The sequence below is a fragment of the Cupressus sempervirens genome, chromosome 9 (assembly GCF_028749045.1).
Source record: "Cupressus sempervirens isolate cs-2001-9-10 chromosome 9, ASM2874904v1, whole genome shotgun sequence".
NCBI classification, from domain to species: Eukaryota; Viridiplantae; Streptophyta; class Pinopsida; order Cupressales; family Cupressaceae; genus Cupressus; species Cupressus sempervirens.
Genome location: NC_143126.1, coordinates 325,741,263 through 325,747,262, shown reverse-complemented (window position 1 = coordinate 325,747,262; position 6,000 = coordinate 325,741,263). Strand labels below are relative to the sequence as shown.

The following is a 6,000-nucleotide window of genomic DNA, read 5'->3' as shown; positions in this document are numbered from 1 at the left end:
GCTGATGTCAGTGGTCCGCAACATTAAAATTGATGATTTTGAAGCTGTCATAGTAAAAAAGAGTGCCATGTGGCATGCCACATGGTAAGTCCACATGGAAGCCACATGGCAAAAAGCTGACATGGCAGGGTCCACATGGCAATGTGCCATGTGGCACCCCTGCCATGTGTCTCACACAGATTGGCTGCTTAGGAGCTAATTAGAACACAAAGTTGGAGCTAATGTTGATACTAGCAGAGTGTAGAGGCTGAGCGGCTCATGAGGTGGAGCAGCGCTAAGGTGGTAGAACCAAGCGCTGACATGGTAACGGGCGGTGGTGGCCGCAGGCAGAGGAGCTGAGCAGAGGTTCAAAAATTGCAGAACCACCGGCTGAGAAAACCCATGGTGGAAAAATTAGCAGCTAGGTAGTGCATTCAGGTGGAGAACTTCGGCAGAGAGGCATTGTAGACAGGAGGAGCAGCTAAACAATGGCTGGTCGGAGTGGAGGAACACAGCCTAGGACTGGGTTGAGCCACCGGCAGAAGAAACGCTCAGGCTACGAGTGGGCAGCCTCGTGGTGGCTGCTGGGTGGTGTTGCAGTGGCGAGGCCCAAAATATTTTTTTTTTAATTTTTTTAAATACCAAAATCATCCGTACAATCCGTACGAAAGTGCCTGGAGAAAATTTTATTTGCCTCCCAGAGCTCTATCTCCAAAAATAAAAAGTTTTATATGAATCCTGACTGCAAACGGCCTTCCAGATCCAATGGTGATGTCTGTTTGGGCTGAAAATTCTTTGAAAAATTGTTGATCCCCTAATTTGAAGAAAAAATGCACAAAAAAACTAGGGTTTGTGACTTCAAATCACATCTTCAAAATTCTTCAACCAAGCAGCAGTAGGAAGGCTCTGATACCATGTTGGAGTTGAAGAAAGCCAACTCCAAAGTCGCCCAAGATCACCTACATGCAAGAACCTATCAAAGAGAAGCCAAGAAGAGGAAGAGCATGGAGCAAGGGAAAAACCCTAAATGAACATTAGAGACCACAAATGCAAACACAATGAAAATGTATTTACAATGAGAAGTAATGTGATGTGTTAATGTGATAAAAATACAATGAGAGAGAGCCCACTTATAAAGAGCTCATGGAAGCTTGTAGAACAAGCTGGAAGGTGGTAGAAGATAAGGATGACAACTCAGCACATATCCACAAAAAGGTGGAACATGCTAGAAGGGAACAAACTCCCGTGTTGTCAACAACTAACCACTACATGCATTAAATACTAAGTATTAAATAAATGCATTAACCTAAGTAAGCTTAAGTAATAGAATAAATAATTAACAATTAATTAATTATTTACTCTAACAACAAAGTACCCACTAGGGAATCGAGTCTTGTTGAGTGCAAGACACCAATGTTTAAAAGGGATCCAAAAGAATCATTTAGACACGCATAACACACATGATGAAGACAAGACAAGAAAGAGCGTAATAAAATATGTGAAATAATTACAAGTGCCTACCTGGACACTGATGCTAATTTGCTATGCCTCAAAAAATTATAGAGAAGCTCCTCCTCTCAAAACCTTCTCCTTTCTAAAAATTCCTTCCTTCTCCAACATTCACAATTCCACCAAGAACCAAACCCCCAAATGACTAAGAGTGCTTGTAGAAACATAAGAGCTTGTCCATACACACTAGGAGAGCCTCTATATAAAGGCCTCTAAGATGCATCTAGAATGTGTCTAGAAAGAACTAGGAGATAAGCATGACAACTAAGCACATAACTTCCATGATAAGAAGATAAACATGATGAGGTGTCTACAATGTTGTAGACACCATGTGCTCAAATAATGCGCTAACTCCTAAGTGTAGACAACATGTGCATAATTAGAGTGCAAACTCCTGTGTTGTCAACATGACAACTCACAAGAGTTTGCATACTCCTATGTGAATAAATAATGCATATTAATTTATTTAATATTCACTTGACTATTTTTAAATTAATTTATTAATTTTAAATCTCATGCACTCACTTTATTAAATCCACTTGTTTTATCTTAATATATTCTAATCACATGCATGCATCACGTGATCTAGAATCTTTTAATAATTTTAATATCTTTTCCACCTTTAAATTTATTTTCAAAACTTTAATTGATAAAATATTTATCAACTTAAATAATAATATTATTTAGCACTTATTAAAAATGACCTCTAAAATATTATTAAATAATTATTGTCATGTTCTAAATTTAAATTTATAACTTTTATCTTCAAATTTAATTATTTTATTTAATTAATTTTCCAATTAATTAAATAAAATAAATATCATATTAATTTTCCATTAAATTAAACCATTAATTAAATCTTTTAATTAGGCTTAATTAATAGAAAATACACTAAAGACTCATAAAGTAAAATACAAAAACCCATCATAGAAAAACACATACAAAATCAAACCAAAAGGGCTAATATCATGAATTACATCACTCGACGCATTCGGAGGGTACTCGACTCAGATACTTGTCCTAATTTTCAATTAGGACAAATGGCTTAAAGGGTTGGGATTTGGACTTGAGAATTTTATCTCCCCTCTCTTACCATTGAGATAATGTGATAGGGTGTGCTCATCCTGGCAATTCAAGGAAGTCGATACCCGGTACTTGCAACCTGCATAAAACCCACGCATGTACAAGAACAATATATATACTAAGCTAAACAAGCAATGGCAAGAAGTGGTGCATTGTGTAGATCCCGACTAGTAGGTGACTACGACTCCCTTCCTTAACCACATTAGAAATGCCATACAGAAAGAAAACAAACACGCACACCATACACATGCAAGTATGGGGTAATTATCCATAAGAAAACACACACAGAATAAACCATCTATCTAATCATCATCAATAATTGAAATCACTTTAATAATCATCATGCATACATGAACTATAAAGTACCAAGTAATCTCATCATATAATAAACTGAATTTGAAACAATATCTAATAATCTCAAAATAATGTTTCTAATAATCATCAACATAAAACTAGCCCTAAAAGAGTTCGACAATGATAACAAAATTGCAACCTAGGGGCAGGCACTACATGGAGCCAGCAGTGATGGGCCAAGCAAAATCCTTGGAAGCCCTTGGCGAGACAATGTTGTACTTGGCTAGAAATTGAGCCAAGAAGAGAAGTTTACTTGAAAGGGTGAATTTATTTGAAGAGTAAGGGTGTTATGGAAGTCTAGAGAATGGAGTGAAATTACTCTGGTTGCAAGGAGAAACTCTAAAATTTTCTAGGAAGTGAGGGAGAGTATATTATCTCTTAACTAGTTTAGATTGTGGCTAAACCCTAGCAAACCCTTAAAATAGGGTTAGGGCATCAAATAGAATTTGGGGACTTGCAACCTCAAGAATCTTGAGGACCTTGGAAAATGCTATCAACATTAGAAGTTTTGTTGTAGTCTCCTTGAGTAAATTTTCGCACAAAACCAAAATTAGTCAATTAGGAGGGCTAATTGAGGGTTACTAGACCTAATAGAGAATTTTAAAGGATTTGAGGGGATCATATAGTAACCTAAGGAAATTAGTGTAGGAAATGGAAGAGAAGAAGTCCAAAACACTGTAGGAAGAGCCTCCAACCCTTGCAAGAACAAGTGAACTAGTAAGGAGGCCTAGAATGAAGTTCAAGTTAATGAGAAAGCCTCAATAGATATGATAGTCAAAGGGAAAAGTTCAACTCAGTTGATTAAGGATAACTTTTGTAAGTAGGGGATATTTAGGAGAGTGTATCCACTAGTTAAATTACACTAGATTACTCCTATCATTGTGGTACAGTTAGTGGAGCCTCTTCAATTGTAGAATCTTGCTCCAATTGAGCTACCTTCCCTACTTGGCCTATACTCACATCTCCATTAGTAGTGGTCTAAGTTTCTTCTTCTATTGTTGGAGTTAGAGGCATTATATTTTACTTTAGTGGAGGTGTAAGGCAATGTCTCTATCCTTCTTAGAGGAGGGGGAGGTATCTCTACATGTACCACTAGTACATTTTGACTCATTTTTTGATGAAAATTGGTCAAATTTTTTACTCATGTTGGTTTAATTTTTAACCAATTAGTTTGTGGCTATTTTTTTTGTTAAAATTTTGACCAACACTTGTATGTTGGAAGTTCGACCAAGCATTTGGTCAAAAATGGCGTTTATTGTTGTGAGGACCATTTGTCAAAATTTTGGCCAATCTTGGTCGAAATGGCCACCATATATTTGTCAAATGTTTGACTAACTCTGGCCCTTCATCGACTAGCATGCCAAACCCACAATAATCTAATTGGTCAAAAATTCCACCAAAATTGGGTCAAAATTTTGACTAATGCTAACCCTTGATTGGCCAACATGCCAAATCCACAACCAATGCATTGGTCAAAATTTTGACCAATATGATTTGTTTTAAAAACAATAGTGGAAGATAAATATTCAAAGTAATCACTAACAGTATCTTAGTTAGTGATTAGTTTGGATATTTATCTTTAGGTCTTTGATGGGTCTACCACCACCTTGAGATGAGATTTCATAGACCTATATTGATGGTACTACAAGTGGCTATAGATGTATGAGGTTCTCTGATATTTTTTGCATATACAAGTCCAAATGTTATTGTACCTTCATCATTTCCCTTTTGTACCCTTTTAAATTGAGGTAATTTAACTAGGGAATATAATCCCCAATATTAATACGCCCATGATACACAAAATACTCCTTAATTGCCTTTGAAATAATCTCATCCAAGACCTCTGACTCCTCTCCAAAATACTTCTTATTAATGATCATAGACATGAGCATCTGTAAGTTCAAGAAGGAGAATCCTTGAACCTCTTCATGTTAACACTATTCTGTAGTTGATCCTGCTCAAATAGAGAAGTGACTCCTTTAAAAAGTTGTTGGGATCTCAATTGGGAGAAAATGATTGGATTCTCTTGGGAGAGAGAAGCTCAAGAAAAAAAATCCTTTGATCAATTCTCTAGAAGGGGCCATATGTAGCCCAAGAAAACATTGAATAATTGTACCCCAAATGCTTCCCTTGTGAAAGTTGAGGCTTCAATACCAAATCCTTGTCATTCATTGTGAAACACTCTCTCAGTAACTCTATAGAGCTTATTATCAAAATGGGGTGACTACCAAATTTGACATGCATAACTGACTCATAGCTTTTATAAAGAGAAGCTAAGATCTGGTGAATTGGCCTTTTACTATCAAGAAGCATATGAAAGTTCCCAATTAGGGGAAGACCGCTTGGGCCTAGAGGAAGATGGTTCTTGTTATTAGAACTTGCAAGGATTTTTAGTAGAAAAAGAGCAACATAAATTGTACCAACTCTTGGCACAATAAGAGGCCATGTCATTTTTAGCTCCATCTCAAACCTCTAATTTTCTTTGTCAATGCTATTGAAAGTACACTAGGTTACGATACTTATATAATCACACCAATAAAAAAATGTGCCTTGGGCATTTTTAGACATCTAAGAATCTTTAGTATTGGAAGATAATTGAACAAATTTCATATTTTAAATTTAATTTATCTATCATCCTCTATATCTCTAGCAATCAAGCTTCTCACATCATACAACTTAGTTTACACAATATACTATAACATGATATTAATGCTTATAGCAAGTGAAAAATTTAAACCAAGTCATAGTTAGAGATAATAATGAAACATTTCTTCTTGCAATGACCTAGTCCACAATCAAGTCTATGTAATTATCTTTGTAAAAAGTATCATATAAACTGGAAAAGAAATCTAGCTCTCATCTTCCATTGGTTTTACGAAATATGAAAAGTTTTTCTAATAACCAAGTAAATATAGCTATCTCAAATTAAGATACTAACAATGATTACTAACTTAAGGTGGCTCTTCAGTAGTGCTACAACCATACATCAAAAACAAGTTATGCAAAAAAAAATGTATGCTGCAAACAATTTTTTTTACAGAGAATGAAAAAAGACAACCCATTATAGCACATACA

The 6,000-nt window shown here is 35.6% G+C and overlaps 1 pseudogene; it reads left to right on the top strand.

The window, feature by feature from the left end:
• Positions 1 to 467: 467 nt before the first annotated feature.
• LOC149538679 (carotenoid 9,10(9',10')-cleavage dioxygenase 1-like) overlaps positions 468 to 6,000 on the top strand; it is a 43,923-nt pseudogene continuing 38,390 nt past the window's right edge.